This window comes from Zea mays, chromosome 5 (genome assembly GCF_902167145.1).
Source record: "Zea mays cultivar B73 chromosome 5, Zm-B73-REFERENCE-NAM-5.0, whole genome shotgun sequence".
Classification (NCBI taxonomy): domain Eukaryota; kingdom Viridiplantae; phylum Streptophyta; class Magnoliopsida; order Poales; family Poaceae; genus Zea; species Zea mays.
The window spans coordinates 143234142-143254169 of NC_050100.1; the positions used below are offsets into that span (position 1 = coordinate 143234142).

The window sequence follows — 20028 nt, forward strand, 5'->3', positions numbered from 1 at the left end:
CTTGTTGTAGGAATGAGTCACTTCTGCTTATGCTTCAACGATGTGAGAATGACGGATGACAAGGCAACATTGCGTGGATTTGGTATAAGAGATGGTGATGTGATACATGCACTTCCCTAAACAGCCATATGTTCTTGGATGCATTTTTCCTTTTAGTGCCAACTAAATTCTGCCCTGTCTTATGAGATAAGCCAGAATATTACTTACCCTGCTTCATTTGCCAAACACGGAAGTTCCTAGATGCATTTTAATGGATGGCCACCATCAGGTTCAACGGCAATCTTGACCTCTCGTTGCGCTACCTCGAGTCTACCGCGACAAGCACGACAGGATGAAGCAGGTATGCCACCACCACAAGTAGTCCAACACCAGATCGATTCCTTTATTATCATTAGTTTGCGAATTGGATCCAATACTTCCTTAATATCTTCGGTTGGTTAACTTCAAAGTTAGGCTCTATACTTGACGTTGCTCTGCTCAATTTCAGTATTTGTTCTCGTCTTGGACTGTACTACATTGACATTGTGTTCATAGGGAACCAGGAAGGATGAAACCTTTCTATGCCCATAATGTGCTATATTCTAGCTACACATTTACTAAGACAGCCACACACGGTAATCTGGAAAAGTTGTAACCTTTGCATTCCACCCATTTAAGATCAAATTTTCACACCTGTTACTTATTGTTCCTCTTTCCAATTCTAATATTTGTTCCCCTTTATGCTGAAATTGATGCTCACAAAAATATGGGGAAGTCGACACTTTTCTGTGCCAATAATAATCTATTTCAGGCTCTTCACAACTTGGGATTACATACTGTAATTTGGCCAACAAGTTAGCCAATTATAAATTGCATTGCACATTCTTTCATGTATTTCTTACCAAGTAGAAAACTTCAATTTTGAGCTAAGATCAGGACGAAGACCTTTATTTGCATACACTGGAAAGTCTAATGTTGTCTGTCCTTGCACTTGTCTCGTCACTATAGGTTCTAGCACAAGCTATTTGCTTCCATCACAAGGTTCCTGGGCTTTGGATCTATGCGGCAGCATGGGAATTCGATTAAAACCTGAACGTCGTTGTAGCACGTGCACTGATGCAGAGCGGTCTTAGGTTCTGCCCTCAGTCAGAGGATATGTGGATCGAGTATCTTCACATGGAGCTTACCTACCTTAACAAGCTGAAGGCTCGGAAGGTTGATCTTGGAGAAGATGTCAAGACACTACAAAAGAACGATAATGACGCAGGCCAGTGGAAAGAGAAAAAACAAGGAACTATTAATGCCATTGAATGACCAGGACGAAGATCACAAGGAGCTGGGCTTGGCTGGAGATGCTATGGAGAAGGAAGACCTGTTTTGGCGTCAAGGATTGTCAATCATTCAGACCATATATGATGGCGTGGTGGAAGCTCTTCCATCAAGCTTAACCTTGCAGAAGAAATTTTTAAAGATATTAAACAGTGTTGACCTGGCACATTCTGATGAGTTGAAACTGGAGGTCCTCGATGATCTTAAGAGAGATTTCTCTCATATCGAGGACTACTGAGATTGGTTTTCTAGGCTTCAGCTTAGCAACTTGAACAGTTCCAATATTTCAAATAGAAAGGATGCTATATCAAATAAGTTGAATAGATCAATTCAGGTAAAGGAACTATATCCCCGCTTTCGTACAAATATAAACATCTGTGATTATTATATGCTTTTGTACCGAATTTGTTTGTGAGCAAATTTTTATTATATGCTTGTTAGGGAAACTCTCTAATGCCATTTGCAGTTATAATATTAGAGTTTGACAAATATTTATACTTGTATAGCATATAGTGTACCATTTAAAACTGTCCCTTCGTAATAGCGTAATAGCCTTGTAGTATGTCCGTCTGTTGCAGTTTAGAGCACAATGGTTCTTTTCCCATTTCATAGCCAAGATCTGCCAGCTACACTGCACACTAGATCTGACACACTTTTCTGAACATTCTAATTTTATATTGTGGTGTGGATTCTAGGTTTATGATGAAGCTGTCAGAAGGCTACAAACTTCCAAAATGTAGTAGATGGCTACAAACTTCCAAAATGTAGTCATTGTATGCAAAGCTTTGGATGGATATTCAATATCCTGAGAGAGAAGATTCCATCACACTATTCTAGGATTATGAATTTGATGCTTTAGAGTTCACTTCGTCCATACCGAAAGTTTAGGAAAAATGCAGAATCATGTGGGTGTCTTAGTGATGATCTTGCTTGCCAATACATATCATTTTACTTGAAACTAGAAAGACCGGAGGAAGCTAAGACTCTTGCAAAAAAATATTTGCGATGGTCCTCTTTCAAGTGCTGCAAATTTGTGGTTCCTGAGAGCTTCTATGCAGACAAATTCATTAGCGGCTGCTCCTCACAGCTCTTCATTGAATAAGGAGAACTTGTGCTCTCTGTTTGATTTGGTTCGCACTGTACTTTATTAGTTGTCTGTAACTGAGGCCAAGAGATTTAGGCATATGTTAAGTTCTTTAGATCAACATTGGCAAACTTGGGTTTTACCTTACTACTATGACTGTGTTTGAAATTGTTCGTGATGCATTTTAGGCCATGAAATTGTTTTACCATGATAAGTTCTGCTTCGAGAAGCTGGTGAAGATTGCAATGCTATCATTATTCTCTCGACAGGCAAGTATAAACCATCATGGATTCTATGTTGAACATCTGTTGTATGAGAATTTGGTTTAGTGCATTATTTATAGGATGAGCATTTAAGACAGTAAGATAATTTATATTATTCATAAAAAATATATCTCTACTCCTATTAAGGGGCAAAAGAGGGTGGTGTGCATAGGGGCGAGGCCATGCCCTTGCCCCAGCGCCCCCGTACTCTCGGTTGTTGTCCCCGCCCGCTCGTCCCCCTAGAAACCTCGTCGTCGCCCTCCCCCGCGAACTCCACGCCAACAGTTCTGCTCGTCCCGCTCGTTCGGCTCGAGCGCTCGGCCGTTCCATTCCCTTCACCCCATTCTTCTCGTACGCGGACAATTGCAACCCTCGCCCTCACCTCCCTACACCACCGAAACTACCTCGCTTTCGCAACCACCACCCGGGCCGAGGGCCGCAACAACCTACTCTGGTGGTGCGACCTCGTGCGTTGCCACGCCGGCGACGCTACCGTCGCCCTGGCCAACCAGGTGGCCGAGGACCTTTTCTCATAACATTATAACACATATTTGTATATACAAGTTATCGTTGTATTATGGGGATGTTTGGGATGGCTCCGGTTCCAGCTCTAGCGTGGAGCTGTAGTTTATAATATCTATATCTATTACTACTTATTAAGGCTCTAAGGGGTAGCCTGCCTCTAATTTGTTCTGCCTTCCGACGATCTCAACCGTCCAATACGACCTAGAGTCTCTCTTCTTTCAGATGGGCACACTTTCTCCTCCACGCACACCCGCTCGTGACCCCATTGTGGCGGAACTGCCCGAATTATTCCAACTTAAGTGCCTAAGCCCTGCCTTAGAGGCTAGACCACACTTAAATGGGAATAACCCGTCGATCCCTCGGATCTAGTCCGACACGGCCACTGACAGGATCAGGTACCACAAACTCACTCGATGGTGAGTCACAGAGCAAATACAATAAAGCATAAAACCATGCATGTAAGAGTATTAAAATTATTACATTACCATCGGAGTTTTGCAAAAGTAGTCGTCATTGTTCGAAGTGCAGCGGAAATAAACTAACGGTAAATAAACCGAGAGATGGGGAAGCCTGTCCCATCACTCCTCATGCTCCTCCTCAGCCGAGGTGGGGTCCCACTCGACAGTCCAACCCGGTGGCAAGATGGACGGCCAAGTCACTCCAGCAACCATGTCCTCCAGAGAACCTGTAAAATTATGCCACAAGCAAGGCTGAGTATACTAATACTTAGCTAGACTTACCCGGTGTGAGGAGTCTACTCCTCTACCTCTAGACATGCAGCTGTTTGGCTGTGGGGTTTGGTTGCCAAAAGCACTAGCTGAGTTTATAAATCAAGTTTTAGCTTTGTCAAGTTTAAGTGTGACTCTCTTAAGGCTGTACTATCTACTCATACATGGTATCAAACATTTTTAGCAGTCAACATTTTTGTATCATCTCATCACAATTTCACTTTTTACTCAATGTAGCAGCATGGATCAAGCAGTCTCATTAGCTGCGAGAAGCAGACGATTCGAATCGAGTTTTTATCCTTGCAAGGTAAACCTAAACACACGACATGTAGGGGCACTCTGTCCCCACACACATCAACCGTCCCCATCGATTCCCTGGCAACAGAAAGGGGCTCACCGCCTTGGCGTACAATGCCTCACTGATCCCGACTGCCGTCGTGCAGTGACCGCACTTGTACCCACCATAACCGGAATGGGAGACCACGTCTCAGGTCGCGTGAGGAGGGAAATCTGCGGGCAGGTTCACTCAGGTACTAGGCTTACCGATTTACCATATTTCTCGGTATGTGTTTAGTACGTTCAAACGCTTGACACACGGTACCACACCTTAATCCTTATTCCAATTTTTATCTCGTGGACAACCAATCCCCATGGATTGTTGTCCACCAACCATCACCATTATGATAGAAAGTGGATACAACCAATTTCCTGACCTCGCGCGAGTGCTAGAAAAATCACTCGACTTCTACCGAGATCCTACTTAATAAAGCAGCTACTCGACCTAGCATACTAGTATTCATCTCAACAGGATTCCTGAGATCATGCAACTAGGGTTTCACACAACTCCTACACTTAAGTGCACATTCAATCCTACAATCAATAAGTGTAGTAAAATAGCATAAATAACAGGTTATGCATAAACTGGGGCTTGCCTTCCAAAGCAGTGGCAGGCAGGTCCTCTGGTGCAGGCTCTGGTGCTGGATCTGGGGCTACCTCCTGAGCAGCTCCTTGCTCCGGCACGAGGACGTACTCTCCGTCAGCAAGGTTACAGTCTATCGAAATTCAATGAACATGTATGTCATGATTATGCAGGATTTAATAACATTATGCTAAGAGAAGAAAAACTAAGTTAATGAGTAACTTAGGGTTTCTGGGTCATATGTGGCTTTTAATGGTTTATGCTTAACACTTCGAGGTTTAGGTTTTGCTAGGGATAGGCATAGGTAATTGGTATTGCCTTTATATATTTCAGTGGACAAGTTATAAAGAGTTTTAGGATGACATAAATTTTCTTATTATTCATATTTCCCTTTCTTTATTTTCTATTTATGGTTTCTAGTGTAGGTTTAAACTACGACAGTGGTTTAATATTTTCCAAAAATTCTGTAAAAATTACAGTGGGTTGCCATTGGTCATTATAGCCTGTTCTACGAGATTGAGGTTCAAAATAAAAAGGCTATGCTTTAGACAAAAATAACAAAAGTTGTGTAAATGGGCCACTTTGTACTACAACTCTTAATTAGGGGTGGGTTCTGTCCTAAAGGTTATTTTTGTTGGCATCTAATAGTAATAATAGGCTTCTGTGCTAAAAATCACAGAAAGCTAAGGGATGGTTATTCAGTTATGATTTTCTAAAGTTTAATGCCTAAAAGGCACTTTCTACTACATTGTTATTTGAAAAATGTCAAACAGCAGATTTCATATTTTTCCTAAGTTCTTAATAACAAAACATTAATTATCCCAAGAGTTGGGGTGTTTTCACCTTGGGGTTATTGTTGTAGGGTTTTCCTAAGTTTTCTTTGTTTTATTAAAATAAAAGGTATCCTACTCATTTTATACTAAACCAGGGCAAAATAGATTTTTCTAGTAAACTACATTGAATAAGTATACTCTAACAAAAATAGGGGTGCCTTCTGGTTCATTATTTAAGTCACCTTTTCTATTTTTCTTAACCTTAAGCATATTGTAAATTAAATGGCAAAAACTAACTTAATGGGTTGGACAGAGAGGTTTAGCATTTTTAAACAGGTCAGTAGGTGGATATAAACTTCTCCAAATTTTTCTAACCCTAGTTAAATAGTGCAACTATTTTTAGCCCTATTATTTAGCTTTTGGCCAAAACAATAATTAAATCAGAACCTTATGGTTTTCTGTAGTACTTAAGGGTTTTATATTTTTCCTAAGCAGTTTACATTATTTAAAGTCTGACAAAATTGGTTTGACCAAATTTGGATGAACTAAACAGAAGTTATGAATTATTAAAGTTTCTGCTCAAATTTAAAATCAGATTTAATAAAGGTTTTCTGGAAAAGCAGTTTACACCGAGGACCCTGGGGTATTTCCAAACTAACTCTCTCAGTTATACCCCGTGCTACTATTCATTTGAGTCACTGACATTTCACAAAACCCCCCAGACTTCTTTCCTTCTCCCCCGCGGTCCTTCCCTAGGTTTAAACAGTACCTGCAAGAAAGAAAAGGGTGGCGCGGCTTACCGGCGGCGAGAGAGGTCCGGCGAGGGGCGGGGTTGGCTCGGGGAGGCTCTGGCGGTCACAGCGATGTATGGCTCGACGACGGGGATGGCCGGAATCGCTCGGTCCACGTGCGCAGGCGGGTGTCCTCGTCGGCGGCGGGTGTGCCGGCCAAATCACGGCGACCTAGTTCAATCCAATGGCACGGTGAGTTTCACGGGGTGACGTAGAGACCGTGTGCACAAGGAACCGGAAAATGGTTCAGTGGATTACCCGGTCCACGCACTCCGGCGGGGTTGTGAACTCCGGCGACCGTGGACTGGCCTCTCCGGCGAAGCAGGCTTCGATTCCTCGCTCGGGGAGCTTCACTGAGGTGTGCTCAGTCGTCTCCGGGGGTCGGACGGGGTTGGGAAAGGCTGGGCTGGCCGGTCTACGGCGGCAGGGGCTCGGGTGGCCGCGGACACGCCGCGAACGGGCAAACGACGGTGAGCTGAGCTCCGGTGAGGTTTGAGCGTGCGCGGAAGAGTGTGGTCGACACCTGAGCGGGTTTTATAGGCGCGGGCGCGGGTCATGGCATCGGCTGGCCGTTGGGGCGACGCGGGGCGCGCGCGGGCGTGCTCTGGCGTGCACAGAGCGTGTCGGACACGTGGAGCTTTTCTTCTGCCCGTGTTCCACAGCTCACCCAAGTCGCAAACGTGCGAATCTTGGCAAAAATCCGGCGCGAGTCTTTTTCTGGCACCTAGGGTTGTCTCTCATCCGTGAGTTGCCATGGCAGATATGGCCTAGGTAGGGAGATCTTCGGTCGCCAAATCAGGTATGTCACTCTGCCCACCTCGTGACAAAGACCATGCCAAGGCATGTCAAACGTCAAGGTCTCGGGCTCAGCTTTTTCCAGTGGGTGCCCTAGGTGGTATGCCACATTTTTGGTATAGAACTTAGGTGGTTTTGGTGCCAGCTTCGAGGTGAACATGGTTGATCTTTACTGTAGGTGTAGTTTTTTAACTTAGGAAGAATTAGAGAGCTCTAGCTCTCTCTCTACTTAGGGAATGAATTTGGGGTTTCTCCAGGGGTCTTTTTGCAATATTTCCTTCCCACAATTGCTGGTTATAAGGTTGCTTAAAGTTTGGTTAAAGATTACTCATGGTTTGCACATTTGCTCACTCTCTCCACCCCTTAACCATGGCTTTGGGAGATAGGGTTCAAGAGAGGTCTAGGGTTTTCCCTCCTCTTGCCCAAGGTAGTAAGTGCACAAAGGTTTGAGTAATACTTCTTAGGTCATTAGAAATCTTGGTTAACACATGGTCTCCAAGGTTCTTATGTTCTCCTTAAGTTTCTATCACATGTGATCCCAGTCCTTAGTACCAAGGTGTGCTCTAGCCATGGTAACACCTGAGGTGTTACACCCGTTCCACATCCTCTATTCCGATCCAAAACCTTAGACAACAACGCTCGGATCCCATGTCCCGCTCCCCCCGTCAAGCAGTCCCAGATGATGAGCAGTCGACTGCGGAGACGGTGTGCCAGATCTCAGATGCAGAAAGGTCTACGGCGAGCTGCGTGACCTATGTTGGCGTGGAGCTGAGGTAGAGGAGCGTCTCCGGGGGCGGGAGGGTGGTGGCAGCGTCCGCGGATGATGGGACCAGTAGCTGCGGAGATGGTGTGCCTCTCTCCATGGACGCCGCAGCTGTGCTCGACGCCTTCTCCACCGCGTCGCACCACCAGCTCCGCCCGACAGCCTCGTGCAGATCCACGCGCTTCGCGTCCCAGGCGTGCCGCGCCACCGCCCCATTCGCCCGCGCCGACTGGCAGGCCGCCTGCGCCATCCTCGCCAGCAACAGCACGGGCGGCGGCGGCCACAATGCCAGCAGCAACACGCAGCCAGCGCCGCGGGTCAATGGCCAGAAGCCCCCGCCAGCCCTGGAGGCGACGCCGACGCTGGACGAGCTGGATGTGGTGCCCGTGTCCAATCTCCCCCGCCCGCTCATCATCAGTGACCTGTACCCGATGCCCATGCACGGGTCGCAGCTCCGCGTGGCGTACTAGGGCGTCTCAGGCGCCTACAGCGAGGCGGTCACCGCCAAGGCCTACCCGGGCTGCGACGCCATCCCCTGCGACCAGTTCGAGGTGGCCTTCTAGGTCGTCGAGCTCTAGATCGCTGACCGGGTACATTGTGAATCTGCTGCAATCATCTTGCATTTGTGCCTCTAACAGCCATGGATGGATGCATGCGATTGCTTGATCCTTCGTGAGGACAGGAAAAGGACAATACTAGAACACCCTAAACAGAAAATAGTTGCATTATAAACGAACAGAACTAATATGCCAGCTTAGCAGCATGTACAGGCAGGCCTTGATGGGTAATAGATTGTCCAGTACAGCTGGTGTCAATTTGATGAATTTGTTTTCTTCGAGGAAATAGATCCAAGGAAACTATTTGAATATAGAGATCATTCATTGCAAAATGAAAGAATTCGTAATTTGTTTGAAATCCAAACAATGCCTCATTTACTAGCATGACAAATTGAAAGACCTACATCATTTTCCTTTCTGACCATTCTTAATATAGTAGTGTTGTTCAACTATTTCTCCCGTTGTCCCACAAGTTGCATTAATTGTCTGATTTCCATTGAGATGGTTTAGTACTTATTTCCATTCATCTTGTGCTTATGTGCAGTTGAATGGAATTACTAATGTTATAATTATTTGCTATATTAGATGAGCTCTGTCATTCTTTGAGATCTTAATTGATCAGTTGACAATTACATTCGTGTGTGTCGGTGTAGCTAATTTTTAACCAGAAGTAATCATGAGGTTATTACTTAAATAATTCATACACACACTACAGTTCTGAAAAGAAGGTAGATTATGTCTGTCTCACCTGGTTCCCAGTTTTCCTCTGCAATCTGTACTGCAACTTTGATTTGCATGAACCAACTAAGAAAAGTAAGCTGGAGAAGCATGGAAGGACTGTTCCTGAATCAAAGGCAAAAATAAGAAGTTGGAAGAGTTTTGATTTGCATGAAGTATAGGTGAACTGTGCTCAACTCACATATATTTCTTCTATGTATACTAAATTGAAGCAAATTTATAGGTCCTCAACACAGTTTAGTAGAGATGCTGGCTCTATGCCCAAGGTGTGGACAAGATATGAGGACATAAAAGCCATAACTAAAACTGCTCGCTCAGTTGTACGTCATATGCTAATATTTAATACTCTATATATAGAATAGTAAGGAGTTGTCTTAAGAACTGAAGCATATCCGTTCTTCCATTACATAATTTGTGAATGTGTTTTTATGGTCAAGTTTTAGGCTTGATTCATATTCACTTCTATTTGTTTCAGCTGTTGAAGATGCTTCTGAAGCACTGGAGTATTGTAGCTCTGATGGAAGGCCTTTGATGAAATATTTCCCTGAAAGTTGCATATTACATCACTGAAGCACTGCAGTATTGTAGCACTGAGGGAAGGCCTTTGTATCATGACCTAAATTCATACAGGGCCCTCTTTGATGAGGTAATTGTTGCCTTGGGTTTCACTTTTCCTTACAACCTTCGAATTATGTGGCTATGTCTAAAAACTTAATACTTCTGCAATTCTCGGGTCTTCATACCATTCCAATTTGTGTTAGCTAATAAACAAGTTAGACTATGTCTGAAACCAGTATCTAATAGTTCTCTGCCCAACAAGGAACTGTGCAACACAAAAACAAATCTTAAACAAGCAACATGTTCTGAATTTTAGAAACTCCACTCTAGACCTTTTTCTAAATCATATTTTTACTCGTCCAGGCTTTATACATATGTTATTATTGCACTATTTTTTCCCGTTGCAACGCACGGGTATTTACCTAGTTGAAAGATTAAGGGTACAAAAGAATGTCGAAGAGCTCCACGACTCCAAAGAAAGATGCTACAAGATATCCTTGGAATGCGCCAAAACTTTAAAGAATAGTTTTACAAAGGTGGGAGCCTATTCTTCCGAGCAAAAATTCATCTGTGGCGACCCCGATGGTGTCGTCCAGTGGATCAGCGGAGAGGTCGAAGCCTTTGACAAAATCTTAAGTGATCGGGGAGACTTCTATGCATTCGCTGGTGCACGAGGGGTCGTGGTGACCTTAGAGAAAACCGATTGTGATCATGTTAAGGCTGCAGCTCAGCCGAAATTTGTTTTCTCAGTGGAAGACACTAAGGACCCTTCGGGTGAGGCCTCTACGTTGGGCGGCAGATTCTACTCCGATATGTGGATGAAGGGCGGTCGTGAGATGTCTGATGAAGCGATTATAAAAAATGAAAAAGAATCTCACGATGCTCAAGAAGAAGCTAAGTGAGCTGAAGAAGCTGTTGAGCGCGCAAGGCTTATATGTACTTTTACTATGATTCAGCTTCGGAGTTTGTTTTTAGCTTCGGAATTAACCAACATATTCTTTATTGCAGCTGAACTTTCACCACCACCGGAGCCGTATAATCCCGAAGCTGACCCGACCATGAAGGAAGCATTAGACATAATAAGAATCGCTAATGAAGCTGTTGACGAAGCCGTCGATAGACTACTAAATGAAGCTGCTAAAAAGTGTTGAAGGAAGACTAAATTTTTGCATGCTTGAAAATGTAATGTTTGTGTATGGCTGTCGCTTTATGTAAGAAACAAACATCAAGTTTTTGTATGTATATTAATGTAATATATTTCTTTGTGATGCATGAAACCTTCATACGTACCGTTTTTGAGCCGTTGGCGAAAAAACACCTTCCCTTCTTTTCATGCGTCGCAAAGAAAAAATTCTCATTATGCCATTACTGACGAAGATTTACTTCGTGTAGGAGTATATATATCTGCCGAAGGCATGACTTGTGTTGTAGTATTTCTTTTCATAATCCGATCAATTATTTCGAAAGAGCAACTCTCCTTTGTTACCCCACACCTTTTTGGTGATGCAAAATGATGTATGATGCGATGCTATACGATATGATATAATGGTATGATGCGGAATGCTATTTGTGCCAAAAGTAAGAAAGCATACGGACATAGACCCAGACTCTGCATCCCCATGGGAACGACTTTGGAGTCTCTTCACCTTTTTCTTAGGTGGTATTTCATCTCTGCATCGCCTTAGGAACGACTTTGGAGCTTCTTCACCTTTAATTTAGGTGGTATTTTAGCTCTGCATTCTCTTAGGAACGACTTTAGAGCTTCAGAACTTACTCTGTGCTCCCTTAGGAACGACTTTCGAGCTTCGGAACTTACTCTGCGCTCCCTTAGGAACGACTTTGGAGCTTCGGAACTTGGTCTTGTCACACTCAATGGTGTAACCACAGGTTTATTATATCGAGCTGAAGGTTAAACCTTCATGTATTGTCTTTTGTGAAGGAAACATAAAAACAAAAAGAGTAGAAATAAAACAAATCGGGGCTTTCTTTTGGCCAAAACATGGTGTCATCTTCAGTAGATATGCTTGGACTCGGGCACAGTACTGTTAACTGTGCGAGCTTCAGACTGTTCCTGAAGGTCGCATTGTTGCTGAGGCCGAACATGCCCTTCTGGTTGCTGATCATGACTTGGGGCAGGCGACAGTGGGGGTGGTGGTAGTAATTGAGCCCAGGAAGCTTGAGAGTGACTTGCTGAAGTAGCAGAAGTTGTAGGCTGTTGATTGCCTAAGTATTTGGGGATATATGGAGAGTAGCACGAAGCAGTATGCATGATCTGCTTTGGTTGATTCTGTCGTGCCTTGGCTTTAGTAATTTCGTTTTGCTTTTGGATTGTGACCTGGCACGTCCTCGTTGTGTATCCCTTGTCCTCGCCACAGAAAAGGCAGAACAATTTCCTCGGCTGATTATCGTACCTTCCTCCACTGAAGCTTCTCCTTCCTCTGCCTCTCAGAGCTGGTGGTCTATAAGAAGTTTGCTGCATGCCTAAAGACTGTGAGCTGTGATGACTTCTCTGAGCATTGTTGGCCCTTTCGTCTTTGGCATTGGGATTGTGGATTGTATTGACATGCCTGGGATGAAGTCTTCCTCTGAGTCCCCTAGTAATTTCAGAATACCTATATGCTTCCTCCCTTCTTTGGCGGAAGTCATTATCAACCCGGATGTACTCATCCATCTTCTGAAGGAGTTTCTCCAAGGTCTGTGGTGGCTTCCTTGCAAAATATTGGGCTGTGGGTCCTAGCCGAAGCCCCTAGATCATGGCCTCAATAACAATCTCATTGGGCACTGTAGGCGCTTGAGCTCTCAGACGCAGGAACCTTCGGACGAACGCCTGCAGGTACTCCTCATGATCTTGCGTGCATTGAAATAGGGCCTAAGCAGTGACTGGCTTGGTCTGAAAGCCCTGGAAGCTGGTGACTAGCATGTCCTTCAGCTTCTGCCACGACGTAATTGTCCCTAGCCAAAGCGAGGAATACCATGTCTAACCCACACTTCTGACTGCCATGACGAAGGACTTCTCCATGATAGCAGTGTTACCCCCATACGAGGATATTGTTGCCTCGTAGCTCATCAGAAACTGCTTTGGATCTGAATGCCCATCATACATGGGTAACTGAGGTGGCTTGTAGGATGGTGGCCACGGGGTAGCCTACAATTCTGCTGCTAGAGGAGAAGCTTCATCGAAAGCAAAGTTATCATGATGAAAGTCGTACCATTCATCTTCATTGATTGGGCTTTCTTAATGAAGCTCCTTGTATTGGGGCCTTCGATCTTGGTCATCTTGAGTGAGATGACGCATCTCCTCAGCTGCTTCGTCAATCTTCTTCTGAAGGTCGGCCAGCCGAAGCATTTTTTTCTTTTTCCTCTGTACTTGCTGGTGGATTGCTTCTAAATCCCTGATCTCTTGGTTAAGCTGCTTCTCATGAAGCGTTGGGCTAGTGGCCTTTCTTTTTGGCTCCTGGCCTCTCGCAGGGAGAGTGTGTCCTGATTTGTGTCCAGTGGCTACAGGGCAGCCCCTGGCACTGTTGCCTTCTTCGGCGGCATGACGAAGGTGAATGCTTGTCGAAGGTTGTGGAAGTGAGTTCACCGGAGGTGGGCGCCAATGTTGGTCACTTGTTCTCAAATGTTGTGAGTCAAGAACAAGGCAACACAATTATTAATTATAACAGACCTTCGTCCTCCGAAGTATTATCTCCTCATGGGTATAATACTCATTAGACGAAGGTCGAGAAGGACATACCTTCATCATTTATTATATGAATAAGAATGCAAAAGAATGTCGACAATAATTGTATCTCATTGATTTATCTATATTTGCATTCCACAAAACATGTATGAATATTAACAGATTCCACATTACATTGATACCTTCGGTTTGCTCGAAGGTGAAGATGCGGGAGAGCGATTACAATCCAGCGTGAACAGTACGATGCTACTGTTCACTTATTTATAGGCACAGTACACGACCCGAGTAAAAGTACATTTATGTCCTTGTCATCCGTCTACAATTATAATACGAAACATTAAGGACTAAATAGTCTTCATCCTTTTTTGGTTACTGTTGTATTTGGTCTTCGTCATCAACCCGAGCCGAAGTCCTTTTGACTATAGCTTCATCGCCCATTTTTATCATCTTCGGGTTACACCTCTACTCTTATCACAGAAGAAGATCTCTATTCCGAAGCTGAAGCCTCCTACAATAATCTATGTCATGCTGAAGACATATGGTTAGTTACGTTTTTGAGGACCTTTGGAGGAGGAAGGCCCCCAACAGGACCCCCGCCTCACCGAGTTGCTCGGCGGGGACTTGGTCAACCGCTCTGCCTCGCAGGCTAGTTCAGCAAATAATTTATCGGCCGCTCCGCCTCGCAGGCTTGCTCGGCGTGGACCTAGTCGTTTGCTCCCTGTCGTAGGGTTTATTGGGAAATGGGTCAGAAGGTGGTCATGGGCCTACTTCAGGTACCATGTTCCTAGGTACCCAACACATTGCTTCAATAACCTATAGCCATTCTTTGCATGGGCATTTAAATATGGGATGCTCTTTAAACTTGTAAAGCAGTGTTACAAACATTGGAGGATCTACTTCTTTATCGTCCCCCTTTTTCTTTGAAATCTTTGGCAACTTCCACCCAATATGTGTGGGAAATATCTTGTATGCAAGGAACTCTTGAACCAAGTCCCGAGTTTCGATCTTGTCAACCACAAAACTATATGCGCCAAAGGCGTCTTTAGCAGCTCCGCTCATCTTGCATAGCAATCTCTTCAAGATAAAGTTCACTTCCATCAGCCTCATCATGATAGACTTGAATTCATCTCTTTTATTTATGTCTATTTGGATGTAGAACCACTCCTGCGTCCAGTCACTTGGCCACTTCATCCGATGAGCCAGCACAGAGAAACATGAATCTTTACGGTAAGCAAAGTTATAACAATAGAAGTTGTTATGAAGTTTGTTTGAAGGCCTAGCCTTCGTTTGATAATGCAATTCATGCACTCTGCAAAACGCTTTGGCATCTGTGCGAGCACCCTGGCTCTGCATGACCCATATGAAAATGATAAGCCTAATGATGGCATTTGGCGTCAACTGATGCATATAAATTTCATACTTGTGTAAAACCTTGGCAATAATTCTATACATGGGAAGCCGAAGTCTACTCAGAAGAAGCTCCTGAACATGACAATTTTATAATCCTTTGGATCGGGAGTTGTCTCCTCGCTAACAAGGCGGATCATGTCATCGTCTCTGATGTAGCTGAAAGTCGCCTAGACGGGGGGGGGGGGGTGAATAGGCAAATCTGAAATTTATAAACTTAAGCACACACTACAAGCCGGGGTTAGCGTTAGAAATATAAGCGAGTCCGAAAGAGAGGGCGAAAACAAATCACAAGCGAATAAGAGCGGATGACACGGTGATTTGTTTTACCGAGGTTCGGTTCTTGCAAACCTACTTCCCGTTGAGGTGGTCACAAAGACCGGGTCTCTTTCAACCCTTTCCCTCTCTCAAACGGTCACTTAGACCGAGTGAGCTTCTCTTCTCAATCAAACGGGACACTAAGTCCCCACAAGGATCACCACACAATTGGTGTCTCTTGCCTTGGTTACAATTGAGTTGGAATCAAGAAAGAAGGAAGAAGAAAAGCAATCCAAGCGCAAGAGCTCAAATGAACACAAGTATCTTTCTCTCACTAGTCACTATTTGATTGGAATTGTCTTTGGACTTGGGAGAGGATTTGATCTCTTGTTTGTGTCTTGTATTGAATGATATGGCTCTTGTATGAGGTGTGAAGGCTGAAAACATGGATGCAATGAATGATGGGTGGTCGGGGGTATTTATAGCCCCAACCACCAAAGGAGCCGTTGGTGGAGGCTGCTGTCGCATGGCGCACCAGACAATCCGGTGCGCCATCGGACACTGTCCGGTGCGCCAGCTACGTCACCCGATCGTTGGGTTCTGACCGTTGGAGCTTCTGACAGCTGGGCCACCGGACAGTCCGGTGGTGCACCAGACAGTCACTGTTCACTGTCCGGTGTGGCTTCTGGCTCTACTCTGACTTCTGCGTGCACTGTAGCACATTAACTGCTCGTTGCAGACGACCGTTGGTGATGTGTAGCCGTTACTCCACTGGCGCACCAGACAGTCCGGTGCTACACCGGACAGTCCGGTGCTACACCGGACAGTCCGGTGAATTATAGCGGACAGTCCGGTGAATTATAGCGGAGCAGCTCCCAGAATTTCTGAAGGTGGCAAGTTCAGAGTTGGGTTCCCTGGTGCACCGGACAGTCCGGTGCGCCAGACCAGGGCACACTTCGGTTGTCTTTTGCTCTTTTTATTTGAACCCTTTCTTGGTCTTTTTATTTGTTTGTTGTGAACCTTTGGCACCTGTTTCAAATGCTTTTTCTCCCCCTATTTCAAATGCTTTTCCTTTGACTAAACAAAACTCCCCCTTAATGAAATCCTCCTTTTAGTGTTCAAGAGGGTTTTAGATATTAATTTTGAAGAGGGTATACCAATTTGAAATTATATCAAAAATGAGATACCAATTGAAAAATCTTTTCTTAACACAAATTTGAAAGACTATATTTTTGAAATTGGTGGTGGTGGTGCGGTCCTTTTGCTTTGGGCTAATACTTTCTCCTTTTTGGCATGAATCGCCAAAAACGGATACTTGTGAGTGAAATATAAGCCCTTTTAACTACTTTTCTCCTCGTATGGTAAATAATATATGAGTGAAGATTATACCAAATTGGAGAGCGGTTTGGAGCGACGGCGAAGGATGAATAATTCGATGGAGTGGAGTGGAAGCCTTGTCTTCGCCGAAGACTCCAATTCCATTTCAATCTATGACTTAGCATGAAATGCACTTGAAACCACATTAGTCATAGTACATGAAAGAGACATGATCAAAGGTATATAAATGAGCCATGAGTGCAAAATATCAATCAAAATTCCTAGAATCAAGAATATTTAGCTCATGCCTAAGTTTGGTAAATGTTTGCTCATCTAATGGCTTGGTAAAGATATCGCCTAATTGTTCTTTGGTGTTAATATATGCAATCTCGATATCCCCCTTTTGTTGGTGATCCCTTAAAAAATGATATCGAATGGCTATGTGTTTAGTGCGGCTATGCTCAACGGGATTATCCGCCATGCGGATTGCACTCTCATTATCACATAGAAGAGGAACTTTGGTTAATTTGTAACCATAGTCCCTAAGGGTTTGCCTCATCCAAAGCAATTGCGTGCAACAATGGCCTGCGGCAATATACTCGGCTTCGGCGGTAGAAAGAGCTACAGAATTTTGCTTCTTAGAAGCCCAAGACACCAGAGATCTTCCCAAGAACTGGCAAGTCCCTGATGTGCTCTTTCTATTAATTTTACACCCTGCCCAATCAGCATCGGAATACCCAATTAAATCAAAAGTGGATCCCCTGGGGTACCAAAGGCCAAACTTAGGAGTATAAACTAAATATCTCAAGATTCGCTTTACGGCCCTAAGGTGAACTTCCTTAGGATCGGCTTGGAATCTTGCACACATGCATACGGAAAGCATAATATTCGGTTGAGATGCACATAAGTAGAGTAAAGAACCTATCATCGACCGGTATAACTTTTGATCTACGGATTTACCTCCCGTGTCGAGGTCGAGATGCCCATTAGTTCCCATGGGTGTCTTGATGGGCTTGGCATCCTTCATCCCAAACTTTGTGAGTATGTCTTGAATGTACTTTGTTTGGCTAATGAAGGTGCCTTCTTGGAGTTGCTTCACTTGAAATCCTAAGAAATACTTCAACTCTTGGGATACAAACAAATCATTTGCAAGTGTTTTAGTAAAGAGAGTAGGATCGGCTTTTCCGACTTTGAATCCATTAGCGATAAGAAAATCTCTTAGGCATTCATACCATGCTCTTGGGGCTTGCTTGAGCCCATAAAGTGCCTTAGAGAGTTTATAAACATGGTTAGGGTACTCACTATCTTCAAAGCCGGGGGTTGCTCAACATAGACCTCTTCCTTGATTGGTCCATTGAGGAAGGCACTTTTTACGTCCATTTGGTAAAGCTTAAAGCCATGGTAAGTAGCATAGGCAAGTAATATACGAATTGACTCAAGCCTAGCTACGGGTGCATAGGTTTCACCGAAATCCAAACCTTTGACTTGTGAATATCCCTTGGCCACAAGTCGAGCTTTGTTCCTTGTCACCACACCATGCTCATCTTGCTTGTTGCGGAAGACCCACTTGGTTCCTACAATATTTTGGTTAGGACGTGGAACTAAATGTCATACCTCATTCCTCGTGAAGTTGTTGAGCTCCTCTTGCATTGTCAGCACCCAATCCGACTCTTGAAGTGCTTCCTCTACCCTGTGTGGCTCAATAGAGGAGACAAAAGAGTAATATTCACAAAAATGAGCAACACGAGATCGAGTGGTTACCCCCTTATGAATATCGCCGAGGATGGTGTTCACGGGGTGATCTCGTTGTATTGCTTGGTGGACTCTTGGCTGTGGCGGTCTTGGACTCTCATCATCTTTCGTGTCTTGATCATTAGCATCTCCCCCTTGATCATAGTCCTCCTCTTGAGGTGGCTCTTCTTGATCTTCATCATCATCATCTTGAGCTTGATCCTCATCTTGAGTTGGTGGAGATGCTTGCATTGAGGAAGATGGTTGATCTTGTGCATGTGGAGGCTCTTTGGATTCCTTAGGACACACATCCCCAATGGACATGTTCCTTAGCGCAACGCACGGAGCCTCTTCATCATCTAGCTCCTCAAGATCAACTTGCTCTACTTGAGAGCCATTAGTCTCATCAAACACAATGTCACAAGAGACTTCAACTAGTCCAGTGGACTTGTTAAAGACTCTATATGCCCTTGTGTTTGAGTCATATCCTAGTAAAAAGCCTTCTACAGTCTTAGGAGCAAATTTAGATTTTCTACCTCTTTTAACAAGAATAAAGCATTTGCTACCAAAGACTCTAAAATATGAAACATTGGGCTTTTTACCGGTGAGGAGTTCATACGATGTCTTCTTGAGGATTCGATGTAGATATAACAGGTTGATGGCGTAGCAAGCGGTGTTAACCGCCTCGGCCCAAAACCGATCCGAAGTCTTGTACTCATCAAGCATGGTTCTTGCCATGTCCAATAGAGTTCTATTCTTCCTCTCCACTACACCATTTTGTTGTGGCTTGTAGGGAGAAGAGAACTCATGCTTGATGCCCTCCTCCTCAAGAAAGCTTTTGATTTGTGAGTTCTTGAACTCCGTCCCGTTGTCGCTTCTAATCTTTTTTATCCTTAAGCCGAACTCACTTTGAGCCCGTCCCAAGAATCCTTTTAATGTCTCTTGGGTTTGTGATTTTTCCTGCAAAAAGAACACCCAAGTGAAGCGAGGATAATCATCCACAATTACAAGACAATACTTACTCCCGCCGATGCTTAAGTAAGCTATCGGGCCGAATAGGTCTATGTGGAGTAGCTCAAGCGGCCTCTCGGTCGTCATGATGTTCTTGTGTGGATGGTGAACACCAACTTGCTTTCCTGCTTGGCATGCACTACAAACCCTGTCTTTCTCAAAATGAACATTGGTTAGTCCCAAAATGTGTTCTCCCTTTAGAAGCTTGTGAAGATTCTTCATCCCAACATGGGCTAGTCGGCGGTGCCAGAGCCAACCCATGTTAGTCTTAGCAATTAAGCAAGTGTCGAGTTCAGCTCTATCAAAATCTACTAAGTATAGTTGACCCTCTAACACTCCCTTAAATGCTACTAAATCATTACTTCTTCTAAAGACAGTAACACCTATATCCGTAAAAAGACAATTGTAACCCATTTTGCATAATTGAGAAATAGAAAGCAAATTACAATCTAAAGAATCTACAAGAAAAACATTGGAAATAGAGTGGTCAGGAGATATAGCAATTTTACCCAATCCTTTGACCAAACCTTGATTTCCATCCCCGAATGTGATAGCTCGTTGGGGATCTTGGTTTTTCTCATAGGAGGAGAATATCTTCTTCTCCCCTGTCATGTGGTTTGTGCACCCGCTATCGATGATCCAACTTGAGCCCCCGGATGCATAAACCTACAAAACAAGTTTAGGCCTTGTTTTTAGGTACCCAAACGGTCTTGGGTCCTTTCACATTAGAAACAAGCACCTTGGGTATCCAAACACAAGTCTTTGACCCCTTGTGTTTGCCCCCAACATATTTGGCAACTACTTTGCCTGATTTGTTAGT

The 20028-nt window shown here is 44.2% G+C and overlaps 2 pseudogenes across 1 annotated transcript; both read left to right on the top strand.

Annotated features, from left to right (window-relative positions):
* Positions 1 to 254: 254 nt before the first annotated feature.
* Positions 255 to 2721, top strand: LOC103628504 (uncharacterized; annotated as a pseudogene).
* A 5326-nt stretch (positions 2722 to 8047) lies between these two features.
* On the top strand, positions 8048 to 8419 carry LOC103626972 (arogenate dehydratase/prephenate dehydratase 6, chloroplastic-like; annotated as a pseudogene). Its single transcript, NR_168878.1, has one exon. The product of NR_168878.1 is annotated as an arogenate dehydratase/prephenate dehydratase 6, chloroplastic-like (transcript).
* The last annotated feature ends 11609 nt before the right edge of the window (positions 8420 to 20028 follow it).